Raw genomic sequence first — 14,192 nt, forward strand, 5'->3', positions numbered from 1 at the left:
AAAATTCCAAGTCAAAGAGCTAGAATAAAATCTTCAGAATCCAGGACTAGGCAAATAATTTTCTCTAATTTAAATATGGGGTATTACCCAAAGGCTTCTGTTTTAAAGATTTAGACTCCAGTCTGTGGGGAATGATGGAACCTTTAAAAAGCTGGGCCTCCTGGGAGGAAATGGGCCATTGGAGGGGTGCCCTTCAAGGGTAACAGGCACATCTCTCTTTACTTCCTGGACACTGTGTGAACAGGTCTCACTCATTGTACACTCCCACCTCATATTCTGTGTCACAGAGCCAAGTCAGCAGAGCCAGGCACCCATCGACTCTAGTCTCTGGCTAAAGACACCCATCTCTTTCATCTCTGGCTACATAAGCTGAAATAACACAGTTCATTGTGGATTGTTCATCTCAAGATATTGCCGCCCTAACAGAAAACTATCATAGAGAAAATGAGGAATTAAACAGAGAAAAACTTTTGTTGTCTAAACACTTCTGTTAAAGGAGACAACATACAGATTGGTAAAAATTGGATAATGTGTTTACAGATTACATATCTGATAGAAGATTGCTATCTAGAATTATAAGAAATTCTTCAAAGATAATAGTATAAAAAATTCATCCTAAATGGTTGGGCAAAAACATTCAGAGAGATTTCTTATAAGTTAAAATGTGGAAGCATAAACATGAAAAGATGTTCAACATAATTAGCAGTTGGGAAACAACTTAAAATTAGACAATACCATTACTACATAAATGACTAATATAAAAACTAGTAACTATTAAATGCTCATATAGATGTGGAGAAACCGGGTAATTTACACATTGTTGGTAGGAATAAAATGACAGAGTCATGTGTAATAATTGTATGGCAGATTTTTATTAAAATGAAACACGCAGTACCATATGGCCTAGCAATTACACACTTGGGCATTTATCCCAGTGAAATTAAAATTTATGTTCACACCAAAATCTGTAGGAAAAAAAGTCTGCAGTGTCTTCATTCATAAAAACCAGAGACTGGCAACAACTCAGATCTTGTTCAGTAGATAAATGGTTATTCATTCTATGTACATTCAAGCCATTGAATATTATGAAACAATTAAAAGGAAGATACAAATGTCTAGCAATCCAGGAACTTTTATTTGATGGGGGAAAAAACAGCCTCAAATATATTATATGATATTCTTGAAATTGAATAAAGTAAACACTGGCCCTTGCTGGTACCCAAGGCTGGAGGCAGCTATAAGCAAGACAGGGAGGTGAGGTAAGAAGCAGAAGTGGGGAAGGGCTGCTGTATCTGAGCAGAAGGCAGCCCTGTGTAGTGTGGATGGAATGTAGCGTAACTTTGAAAGTTGTTCGCCATTAGCAAAATGGGATAATTTCTATGACCTGCAGCTAAATCTATAATCATCATTGAGAAAGATTAAGGGTCAGCTAGAAGGCCCACCAGGTAAAGACACCTGTTCTAAGCCTGAGGCCCTGACTTTTTAATTCTTAGGTCCCAGGGGGTAGGAGAGAAGTCACTCCTGAAAGCTGTCCTCTCATATCTTCATGTGCACCACAGCACGTGTGCACACACGCGCGCGTGTACAAACACACACATACACACACACATACACACACACACATACGCACATACACGAGACAGAGAGAGAGAGAAAATTAAATAAATAAATATGAAATGCAATTTTAAATTTTAAAAATAAAAATAAACTGATTAAAAATTTTAAAACTTGCCGGGCGTGGTGGCGCACGCCTTTAATCCCAGCACTTGGGAGGCAGAGGCAGGCGGATCTCTGTGAGTTCGAGGCCAGCCTGGACTACCAAGTGAGTCCCAGGAAAGGCGCAAAGCTACACAGAGAAACCCTGTCTCGAAAAAAACAAAAAAACAAAAAAAAAAAAAAAAAAAAAAAATTTTAAAACTCACAAGATCTTGGGCTCAGTGGTGGAAGCTTGCTAGCATGTGCGAAGCCCTAGGCTCCATCACCAGCCAGTACCACAAAAAAGACATGGATATTTACAAATAACTCCTCTACTAAAAAATTCAGTATAACTAAAAGTGCTAGAAAGAAAAAAATTGAATCTCCTTGTACTATATATATACATTTATATATATGTTTATAGTATTACAAATTACTGTTATGCAAGATTCCAAAATATGTATGTGATTTGTATGCAAAATATTCAAATTAAGGGGTGAATTTGATCAAAGTTTGTTATATACATGCATAAAAATGTCACAATGGAACCCATTATTTTATCCAATGACCAGAGGCTAATAAAGATATGAAAAAGTGTTCACATCGTTATTCAAAATTGATACCACTATCCACAAGGAAGAAAATGTAAAGAAAAAAAAACTTACATTTGTAAGGCTTGGGAGAAGTGACACAAATTTGCTCTCAAGAAAATGTCAAAGGTCAAAGTCCCAGAGCGCTACCACGTACGCCACAGCTTAAAGCCGGGGAGATGGTAAACAGCAGGCTGAGTAGAGGAAATTCAGTGCTGAGGTCAAGAGCGATACTTGACGTATAGTGCCCAGAAACTACGTGTCTTCAAGAGTCTGCACACATGGCAAAAATACAATAAGGACAATTAAAGAGTCAACATAGATCAAAAAGTTCAGGGCTTTGAGCATCACTGGAGGAAGTGTGTCATTGTGGGCAGATCTTGGGAATTTATAGCCCAGCCCTGCTTCCTGGCTGATATGTGTTTCCTGACTGCAAATGCAATGTAATCAGTCACCTTACACTCCCACAGCAGTGCCTTCCCCTTTGAGGCTGACTGTATCCCCTAAAACTGTAAGACAAACAAACCCTCCTGTACCTGGTTCTCAGATATTTAGTCACAAAGACACAAAAAGTAGGTAAGGCACATTAGTAGATACCTACCTAACTACATAGCCAGACCATTGAGTTTGTTCTTATTGGTGAAGTATCAGAAATATGGATAAGCTGTATTCCAAATAGACAAGTTCTTTAGAGAGAGTTGGTTTCTATGTCCATCAGAATAATCCATAAAGGAGAAGTTTTAATGAGAAAAATAATGAACAGAGTGATTATTCTACAAGTAACTTTCCAGAAGGGAAAAATGCAGTCTAACAAGGGAATGATGATGTTCAATTGACTCTCAAAACTGTAAGGATTTAACAGCAGAGAAAGGTGAGTGAAAGGGGACACACAACATGAGCATGAAGCAAGGAAGAGATGATGGGGAGCTCACAGTGTATCCCCAAAATAATGGATCCTGACCGTAACATCTGCTTTAGGTCCAAGTAGAGTCGAGTCTTAAAGAGTTGAGTGTGGAGCATTCTAAGCTCTCAAATACATCAGTAAAGATGTGTTAGATGTGTTGGAGACTTATATGGAGTGAAGGCAATAATTGCTAACTATGTCACACAGTGATTTCAAAGACAGATGAGAGAACACGGTTCTATCATTGAGCAGTGTCCAAATAACACGTGTTTTGAGTTGAAGTGTGCTCGCCCCTCCCGGAAAAGTTCATAGGTTAAATTTCTAGCCCCTCTGCTGGAGGCCATTTAGATTTCCTAGTGGCTTTACCCAGCAGGTCTGCATAGAAAGGATGATTGGATCATGGGCCTGAGTACCAGGTGTCTGAGATGGTCTGCAATTGGCTGTGCTGGAGGGGAGGTCTTTTTGCACCACCTCTTAGCATTCCTTTAAAAACCCTAGGGCAGAGACAGTCAGGGACCAATGGATTAGGATCCAGGCCCTCCTGAGGCTATCCTGTATTTTCTATCTGTTTCTCTCCCCTTTATCCTTCTATCTAATATTTCCTGCTGCTCCTACTCAAGAGTACTCTGGGGGAAAAAGGGGGTGGGATGGCCCCCCACACCCCTCCCACCTCAGAATGTGACCCCATTTGCAATGAAGTCATTACAAATTTAATTAGATAAAGTTATCTCAGAGTTAATGGGTCCCTGACCTGATACAAGATAGTAGATTACCTTGTTACAGTATCCTAGCAATTTGCTGTACTTGTTATTCTCTTTAGCAGAGTCTGGAGTGAGGGAAATTCCCCATTTATAAATAGTCAAAGTCTAAATGTAATTAGGAAAAACTGCAGTTATAAGAAGCACGTACAGAGCTCGAGATATGACTAAGTCAGCGAAGTACTTGCCAGGCAAGCATGCAGATGTGTGCTCTATCCCACGTGATCACATAAAAAGGCCTGATGTGCAGCATCCCTTGGGGATCCCAAAGGCAAGGAGGCAGAGGTGGGAGCTTACTGCCCAGCCAGCCTCACCTATGGGTGAGGTACAGAAGACTGTCTCAAAAACCATGGTGGACAGACCCTGAAGAGCCATACCTGAGCTTTACCTTGGAAGAGGCTAATTCTTCCTCCTTTAGAAATCATTGGTTGTGAACAATACCTGAGCTTTACCTTGGAAGAGGCTAATTCTTCCCCCCTTAGCAATCATTGGTTGTGTTCAGGAGCTTCTTAACTGGAACTATAGTATTTGCAAAAAAGAGGAAAAAAATTTAAACCCTGGAATGATATCAAATCTCAACTTCTCCAAACTACATCAAAAGACATTTATCAGTAAGCAGTATGAATCTGGGACTCAGACTTGGGACATTTTCACAAAGGCACTAATTGTAGAGGGATACTCAGTGGGAATCTATTCCTTACTACTTTGTGCCATAATCAATTAAATTTTCCATGACAGCTGTGAAAAGTTATGTTTTTCTTTAATGAAAATGTTCATAGAAAATGTGACCAGTTGGCAAATTAAAAAAAATAAATTGCAAATAAAAAAAAAACAATACCTAAGTTTGCCTCAGGCCTCTACACACACAAGTACACACATGGGCACATACACCATCATATACATGAGCATGCACACATATGTATACACAGATATACATAAACACACAAGAACACATGGGGGGATTCAAATTCATTAATATAAAAAATGTTTACTCCTATTAGAAAAAAATATTACAATAAATCCAAATAGAGATAAGGATTTTTTGTTGTTGTTGTTGTTGTTTTGAGACAGGGTTTCTCTGTGTAGCTTTGCTCCTGTCCTGGATCTCGCTCTGTAGACGAGGCTGGCCTCGAACTCACAAAGATCTTCCTGCCTCTGACTCCCAAGTGCTGGGATTAAAGGTGTGCACCACCACCTGCACCACCACCACCACCACCACCACCACCACCACCACCACCACCACCACCCGGCTTAGCGATAAGGATTTTTATGAACATAAAACCACCCTGATTAGACTGTTTAAAAAACAAACAAACAAATTTGGCAAAAGCAGAAGAGACTGAAAACGAGCTGTGTATCCAATTGGCTTATTCATTCTGATCCTGGGAATACATGCTAACAAAATCCTACAAAATATGAGGGAAATCTTTATGTAGGAAGATAGTTACTGTTACACTATTCAAAACATTGTAAATAATAAATAATGCCCCAGAGCTTAAATGCTGATTGTTGAAACAAGCTCCAATAAGCTGTGGTACATTGACTTGACAGGATCATAATGAAAATTATAAAAGCTAAAGGAAGACAAAGTAGCAGCTTAGAATAAGAAGAGTCAAAACGTAGACTATGTCTGCAAGCCACTTTGATGTGGAGGACACCTGCATACAAACATCAAGAAAGCGTCCCTGTCTGTGTAGTATTCTTGATGCAAAATACTTGAAGATGTCTTAATAACCACTTTAAATGTCACTGTAAGACAACGTGGAATAAAAAATTACAACCACCTCAGTCAATTTCTGAGAAGCAGAAAATCATGTGTAGAGGCAGTGGCTGAAGGAAGACAACTTGAATTTAAACTTGAACTTTTAAAAATTTAGATATCAGAGAAACCAGAGCAAGCATGCTCAGAACTATACTATCTAGCTAGCTACCTATCCATACTATCTACCTATATCTAACTATACTGTCTCCTTCCAGCTGCCATTTCAGTGTGGATAATAAGAACTCACACCAGTGGCTTTGAATGCATCCAAGCCAATTACGATTAGGGTCCAGGGAAGGTCCTTCAGTCCTGAAACCTGCACCCACAATATCAAAATACCTTGAAGTCAGCTATAAGCAGATACAGCCTATTCTTTTTAGGATGAAACTGTTATGAACTTGGTCATATCTTAGGTGACTTTAGCTCTAAAATATGATGTAATGGATCAAGGAGGAAATTCATTTTAGGAAATGAAATGAGTTTTTAAAGGAAATTATATCAGGTATTCAGCTATTCTGAATTCCTGCAGTGGTCACATTTCTCAGTGTTTCCTGAAACTCTCTGTAGTGGGCATTTTCTAGTTTTTAACAATATTTATACCTATTTTTGAAACACACAATATTAACATAAGTGACATCAACACAGGAAAGGCGCTTTGTGTCCCTAAGCGCCACCCCTCCAGCCGTCCCCTCACCCTGAGAAGGGCTTTCTGTGAACCGTGTAGACTGAACTCACAGGACAGAGCCTGTCTCTGGTGCCAGAACATCCTAAGGAAGCAATGATAACTACAGAACAAATGAGCATAATAGAACAGTCACATCCTATGTGTTGGGTTTAATAAACTCAATGGTTCAGCATTCAAAGAAAAACCTTCAATAAACATGAGGTAAACAGATAAATGTCCATGACCCACTGAGCATTGCTATTACACTCTGTGTTTAAACACTTTACAATGTTAATTAATGTTGGTTAATACCAGAGGTCCTGTTAATTACAACTAAAATGTCAAGTGGAATTACATCAAACTCATATCCATTTCTATTTCATGACTGTCTTTAGTTTCCTAGGGGAGGGAGACACATCTTTCAAGCAATGATTTTTGTGGTGGCACTGTGGAAGTACTGGGGTTATTTTTCAAACCTATTTTAGGAATATGCATATAGCATTGAATTCACTAGAAAATCAAATCCTTCTTTAAACATATAAATATTGTTAAATGCCTGGTATAAAATATACATGCCTGTTTATTGATAACCTAGAATTTTATCTTGTTAGAAACAGTAAAGACCATTGTTAGACACTCAAAATTTCCCCTTTTTGGCTCAAAAATCAATGAGTGAAAAAGACTGTTTTCATGAGACTAAGCGGGGAAACACGGGCAGCCAGTTTTTAGTAACAATCTGAAACGTCAAACATAGATGAACCCTCATCAACACAAGCTAATTAAAAATTTTAGTTAGAGGTTTCCCCACAATATCTATAAAACTTGAAACTGTTTCCCAGTATTTTAGGATGATTGTATGCATACAAAGACAAAGAAAGAAACTGCCTTTTATGATCAAACATTTAGGATCATTTGGGGCCTGCCATGGTATGTCAGTAGCCTAAGACAAGCAAGGTCCCTTTGTCTCTAAGACCATTCACAAAGGTCTCCAACTGCCAAATTGCATTTGAGCCCCTTAATATCTATTTCTTTATCATTTACTGAACAATAGGAATCAAACATGAGGCTCCAAATAAGATGTACAAATGAATTTTTAGATCTCTGTGGCCACTGGTTCTGTGGAAGAATTAGAAGTCAAACCTGACCTGTAAGATGGAACTCAAAGAGGTAAATGGAAACAGAGGGTCTTCAGGGTCTGGTAAGTCACCACAGAGAAATTCAGGGTTTACCTGAATAGGGAGCTGCTGGAGAATTTGGAATGGGAAAGAATTTTTAATTTTCTGACAGTTCAACTCAAGTTTGCTCTAGGTTTTTGGAGAGGATGAGCTAAATCAAGAAAATTGGTGAAAAACTAGCGTACCAAACCAGACTGAAAGATCAAAGGGGTTCTTAAAATATATAGTGAGAGAAGATAGGTTACAAGTACATAAATAAAGGAAAAAGCAAGATGACGTACTGATTGACTGGAAGTGATATAGGTAAAGTAAATGGGAGTCAGAATGATTCTGTGATACCCATCCTTACTTAGCAAGTGTCCCTCCACATGCTATGCACAGACCTTAACAGGCTTGTGGAACTGTCTCTTTAAAGGTTAATAAAAGGTAGAAGAATATTTTAAGTTTCAGAAGTATTTGCTATATTGTAGTTATGTTTATTTGCTTATTAGCCTTTCATATCTCTTAGAGGCACAAGAAATTAATGGGTAGAATTATATTTACATACATCTAGGATTTGGTTCAAAATACTTCAGGGACAAAGGTGAGAAGAAGTAAAAAGATAAGACAAGATTTCCCTGGTATTGTGAGTTTCTGTCCTAACCATAGTCCACGGCATGAAGAAGCAGGTGATTAGTCATAAATGGGATATCTATCTCACACCCTCTTCCTCAAGGTTTAGGGTACAGGAGAGGTGTGGAAAGAGAAGAAACAGAAGCCAGGCAGGATTGGGGCAAAGTCGTGTCTCCCACATACAACAGGACTGCTGCACTCATGGACCCCCAGCAGTTGAGGTTACCCACACAAAACCTGCAAAAGATCAAGCCAGTCACTATTTCAGCACAGAGGGAAAAAAAGAGTCACACGTCCCTACCCGGAGCTAGGAAGCTATTGACCATTGATGGCTGCAGGAATGGGAAGAGTCAGTTTGAGTTAATGTTGGTTGGTCCCTGGTAGGTGGACTATGCTCCAGTAGATGGCCACACACCATGCATCTATGCACAGCACAAATTGGACTAGTGAGTAGGTTACACACACACACAAAAAAAAAATCAAAAGGAAGCCATGAAGGTGGTGGGGATAGGGAGCAGATGGGAAGAGGCAGATGGAGGAGAGTGGGGGTGAATATGATCAAAATACACAATATACATTCATGGAATATGTTGGCTAGTTTCGCGTCAACTTGACACAAGCTATAGCCATCAGAGAAGAAAGAACCTTAATTGAGAAAATGCCTCTGTAAGACTGGCCTGTAGGCAAGTCTGTACAGCTTTTTCTTAATTGGTGATTGATGGGGGTGGGCACAGCCCACTGTAGGTGGTCCACCCCTAAGCTGGTGGTCCTGGGTTGTATAAGAAAGCAAGATGAGCAAGCCATGAGGAGCAAGCCAATAAGCAGCACCCCTCCATGGCCTCTGCATCTGCTCCTGCCTCCAGGTTCCTGGTGGGCCTGAGTTCCTGCCCTGACTTCCCTAAGCAGACTGTGATTGAGGCTGTATAAGTTAAACAAACCTTTCCTCCTCCAAGTTGTTTTGGTCATGGTGTTTCACACAACAACAAAAACCCTGATTTTTGAAGAATTAATACAAGTGCTATATTTTTTAAAGATTTCCATGTGTGCTTGTTTTTGAAGTTAAGTGATGGATTGGAGGCACTGTTTTCTATAATTTTGCAAGTGTTTTATATTTTCATTATAAAAAAATAAATAAAGGTGGCATCATAGAGATGTCTTTGTGGGTAAAGGCAGTTAACCAAGACTGACAGTCTGAGTTCAAAACCTATAACCCATGTGGAGGAAAGAGAAAACTGACTCTATAAGTTGTCCTATGACCTCCACAGAGGCACCCTGTGGTCTCTCTCTCTCTCTCTCTCTCTCTCTCTCTCTCTCTCTCTCTCTCTCTTTCTCATTTTTTAAGTTAACACTAAAAAGAAAGAAATAGGACTCCTTGTTCAGACAATTTTTTCAAAGAACTCCAATTATTTGGAACACAAGTAATAGCCGGAGGGGAAATGGAGTCAAGAATTGTTTTGTAAGAGGTAAGAATATTGATTTTATTTGTCTGCCTCTGTGTGGCCTTCCCACCAGAATTTAAATTATAGTGGTGAACTCGAGAGCAGTCAAGAATTTTTTATAAGAAATCAATACCCACATATCACACTTCAATTGAGCCCAAGAACGCTTCAGAATCATGTACATTCTAAATGTACTAACAACCTTATTCTTCTCCAATTCAACCTACCCATCCACTTACAACACATTTTCAGAACCCTCTAATAACTGATTGAAGCTTCTTTTCCAAAGGGATAATACACTATTATATTTGACTACCAAATTTTTGGTGCCCGGTAGTGAGTACTTAGACTAAATGTCACAGGTACCTGAATCCAGGGGGCGGGGAGAGACATGAGAAATGCCCTACTACTCAGGAGCTATTCTATAGAATTGAATGCTCGACCCAATTAGCTCTTAACAGAGTAACTGTTAAATGTTTTCTTTAATCCCTACTGGACTGATTTTTTTTTTCAACATTGTTGACTGAGCTAACCTGTCCAGAATTTCTGTGTTGTAACAACTACCTGTGAATAAGGAGTGAGCAGGTGAACATCGGTTTCTATGGTTTCTATTTATAGTAGAACACATTCATGGGTTATGGACATTTGCCACTTTGTAATAGAAATCTGAGCACTGTCTTTTTCTCCCTTAATCCTTCCTGGTTTCTTAAAATTCCCAGATTCATGTCCTCATACCATCTACTTTCTCCCTCCCTCTGGAGGGAGAAAATTTTTTCAGAGGACTCTGATTATTTGAGAGAGCAGTTACACAGGCAATAGCCTTTCTCTGCTGCCATTACCTGTGATTTAATTTTGTTTTTCAATCCCAGGAAAAGCATCCGGATAGGAAAGAAACCGCACAGTGGGGGCCAGTCTGATTTTTTTTAGAGGAAGTTTGAACATATGCTTTGTTTCTGAAAATTGGATCTGTTTGCTCCCCTGGCTGGACAAAACCCCTTTCCGGGACAGATGACCAGCAATGAGGATCTCGGCCCTTCTCTCTCAGGACAGGCTACAGAAAGTTCTAGAGTCTGTAAAGCAGGAGCTGCCCACTCCTGCTGCCTTCATAAACACACTGGCCATCTGCTGGATCAAATTAAACCATCCGTCACTGGCGCACGCTACCCTTGCTTTCTGGTGGCAAACAGACAAACATGGCAACCCAAATTTACCAAAATACATCAAATGGCTAACAAAACATAGGTTTGAAAAAAAAAATGAGTTCTTTTCATAATGCCCACTGTTCAAAACTCAACCACTGCGCCTGCTCAGTGGCCCGCTAGGATGCAGTGATGCAGTCAGAAATGGGAAAAAACAACATGCATTGAGGAGGATTTTATCTTCGCAGGGCTGTTGAGCACAGAATCTCCTTGGAGATACTGTCCCTTCGTATCTGAGGAAGATCAGCTTCTGTGGGTTTGTAAGTCCAATCAGCTGAAAACGTTTCTTTGAGAAAGGAGAAATTTGTATTTTGTCCATTAAATAAGTACAAGGGCTTTATGAAACAAATATCCCTCTACTTAATTGTGTACAAATGAGTGGACATGTTGCATGGTGGAATTGTGCAGAATTTTGTGTAAACCATCTCCATGTTTAACTTCTCAAAAAGCAATTTCCTATCCTACTTATAAATGTGTTTTTCTTACTGTTTGCATGGCATTTCTTTGAGCATTCAGTCATTGACTGGCATATATTTCACATCTTCCCAGGTGGAGATGATCAGATCCATCCTAACGTATTAGTAGTTTCCTTTTTTGATTCTTTGTATCTTTCGGTACCAAAGTAAGACTATTAACTTACTTTCATTCCCAACAGAAGTCTTTTGTTTGTAATAGTGTGGCTCTACCATCAATTTTCATTAGCCAATATAAAAGAGTTCTCACATCAATACCAACTTGCTTTAACCAGTATGCACACTGTATCAGCCAATGCACTCTTTAGTGCGTCACGTCATTTGTTATCATTGTCTACACAGTAGGGTTGTACATTGCTGGAGGTTTTCTTTCTACTTTGTGAAAGCTCGCCAATACCCAGACTAACAGACAAATTGAATGGTATAAAGGAGGCAGAATAAAGGGGAAGTGAGCTTAGCTGTGTAGGTGACTATAGCCAGTGTCATTTTTACTTCACTTCGCCTGTAGTAATCAAGCATGGGTTAAAATTTGCTCATCTCCTTGGTGTATATGCTACATAAAATGAATACAAGCTCCAGGGATATCTTTAATTGCAGTTAAAATAACATAATCATCAAATCCTTGGCCTCCATAGATGTCCACATCTTCTTTGAAGAGCCACCATTTGTCAGACTCAGTTCCATCCTTGGCACAGATTCCTGGGCAGGTCTTCTCAACCACAAACCAGTTAATGCTTTTATCTCCTTATCAGTCCTTCTTCTAATCTCTTCACTTCCTCATACACTCCAGCTTTATTTGTTTAGCTTAAACGTTAACTTATCTTCCTTTAATGTGCTTACACGGCTATCGAGCAGAGTCCTCTCTTTACTCTTACATCTTCTTTCCATCAGCTTTTCTCTTCACTTGCATTTTAATCCATTGTGCACCCTTCTTGTCTCAGCCTCCTGTTCTCTTCATGCCTTGTGTTCCTCGCATAATGGACTTGGCCCTCAGTGAGGCCTGACATCCCTTAGCAAGCATGTTAAACTTCCCTACCTGATTCTGCTGATAGGAGCCAAGCCAAGAGAGTGCAATACACACACGCACAAACTTGGAAACAAAGAGAATGGTGAGACGTTTGTGTCAAATTCTCCAACAGACAATGGCATTTCCAACTGATGCTGAAAAGGGAATGAAAGGAACAAAGAAAGAGGCCGAAAAGGCAGAACCAAGCAGCTCACAGTCCAGGAAAGCCGGGTGATAGGGAGAGGAGGCTGGAGTTACAGCCCACAGTCAAACAACCTGCCCTGATTGTTTCAGTAGTAGTCTCTCAAATAAACTGAGAATGCCTATTTTTTAATTGTACACATGGATTAGTGTATAGATTAGCATACAAAATTTGTTTGGGTTTATGTTTTGTTTTAAAGTATAAATTATGTTTGTACTGATAATTGTTATTTATTCATTAAAGTAGATTATGATACAGACCCCCATTCCCAAAAGAAACCCTCAACATATATTGATGAGGAATTGTAAACATATTTTAAAAGGAAATAAATGGGACCGAGAATAAACCATATTAAGGTCAAATAAAGTTATGACTAATAGGCATATAATTGGACTCTGAGCTTCTTGGCAACTTAGAAGACCATGGGATGTAATAAAATTCTAGTGCCTGACATAAAGAAGCAAATCAAGTTTTCAAAGGAAACAAGCTTTCAACTTTAGCCACACTAATTTCAGAATGCCATATCTTGTACATTTAAAACACCGTTTCTTGAGTCTCTTGACCTAAACACACCACACTAATTGTATGCATAATTTCAGAGGCTTGTGAACTATCTCAAGGTATATCACTGAGATATGAGTTTAACATGCCTTCAGAACCTAGAGCAGGCACGGTCTATAGGACGAGGACCCTTGGTATCAGGATGCAAACAGAGGAATCTTAGAAGTCGTAGTGTGTAATGACATCACAAACTGTGTGATAACAACATTAGAAACTGCAAAGTCATCCATTTTAGATCTTCCCTACTCATGTTAGGAATGTGACATTAAAGAATAATTTGGCAAAACAATATCGTGACGAAGGAAGCTTCATGTGCCACCGGTGCAGTTACCATGTCTGTGTTTAGTTTTATCGCCATCAAACGTGCCATCCTTTGATGTTATGCTTAAGGAACTTTTAGTTTTGTTGTTGTTGTTACCTTTTTTTTTTTCAGTGCTATGGATTGAACTCAGGACCACAGGCTTGCAAAACGAGTGCACCTGACTCCACTGTCTTATCATTTATCTAAATCTACAATACTCAAATGAATAAATCAAACAGAAATCTACTCATTGCCCCTTTATTTTTATTTGTAGCTTTCCAAAATACACATACCTAAACAATATATTATTTAACTTACTTGAAGACATTCAAAATAGACCCTTTTTTCATTTTAAATACATATATACAGTATCTTGAAAAAATGTCCTCACATGTATATGTGTGTGATATGAGTGCATGTGTGTGTGTATATGTAAGTATATGTATATATGCACATATGTGTGTTTGCATATATGTGGGCACACATGTGTGGGCGCATATGCACATGTATGAGTGTGTATAGAGAGTCCAGTGTTAACACTAAGAATCTTCCTCACCTACTCTCCATGCAGTTCACTGAAGCAGGGTCTCTCAGTCAAACCCAGAGCTCATGAGCTAGCCATATAGCCCTGGAGATTCCCTTCTCTGCCTTCCTCACCCCAGAATTACAAGTGGGCCCCCACACTTGTGTGCTTGTGCGGCAAGCCCTTGATTCACTTCCCCATCTTCTGAAGCATGTTTTAGCTCAGTGTTATGCTTTCAAACTTCGTCCTTGTTGCTGCATGTTATTCAAGTCATTATTTTCACCATCGTGTAACGTGTCACTGAACAAATAAACCAAAACGCATCCTT

At 39.2% G+C, this 14,192-nt stretch overlaps 1 protein-coding gene across 1 annotated transcript in view; it reads right to left on the reverse strand.

Moving 5' to 3' along the window:
• The window catches only part of Frk (fyn related Src family tyrosine kinase), a 102,883-nt gene that overhangs the window by 73,310 nt on the left and 15,381 nt on the right, over positions 1-14,192 (reverse strand). The window lies entirely within an intron of this gene.

This window comes from Peromyscus maniculatus, chromosome 16 (assembly GCF_049852395.1).
Source record: "Peromyscus maniculatus bairdii isolate BWxNUB_F1_BW_parent chromosome 16, HU_Pman_BW_mat_3.1, whole genome shotgun sequence".
Lineage (NCBI taxonomy): Eukaryota > Metazoa > Chordata > Mammalia > Rodentia > Cricetidae > Peromyscus > Peromyscus maniculatus.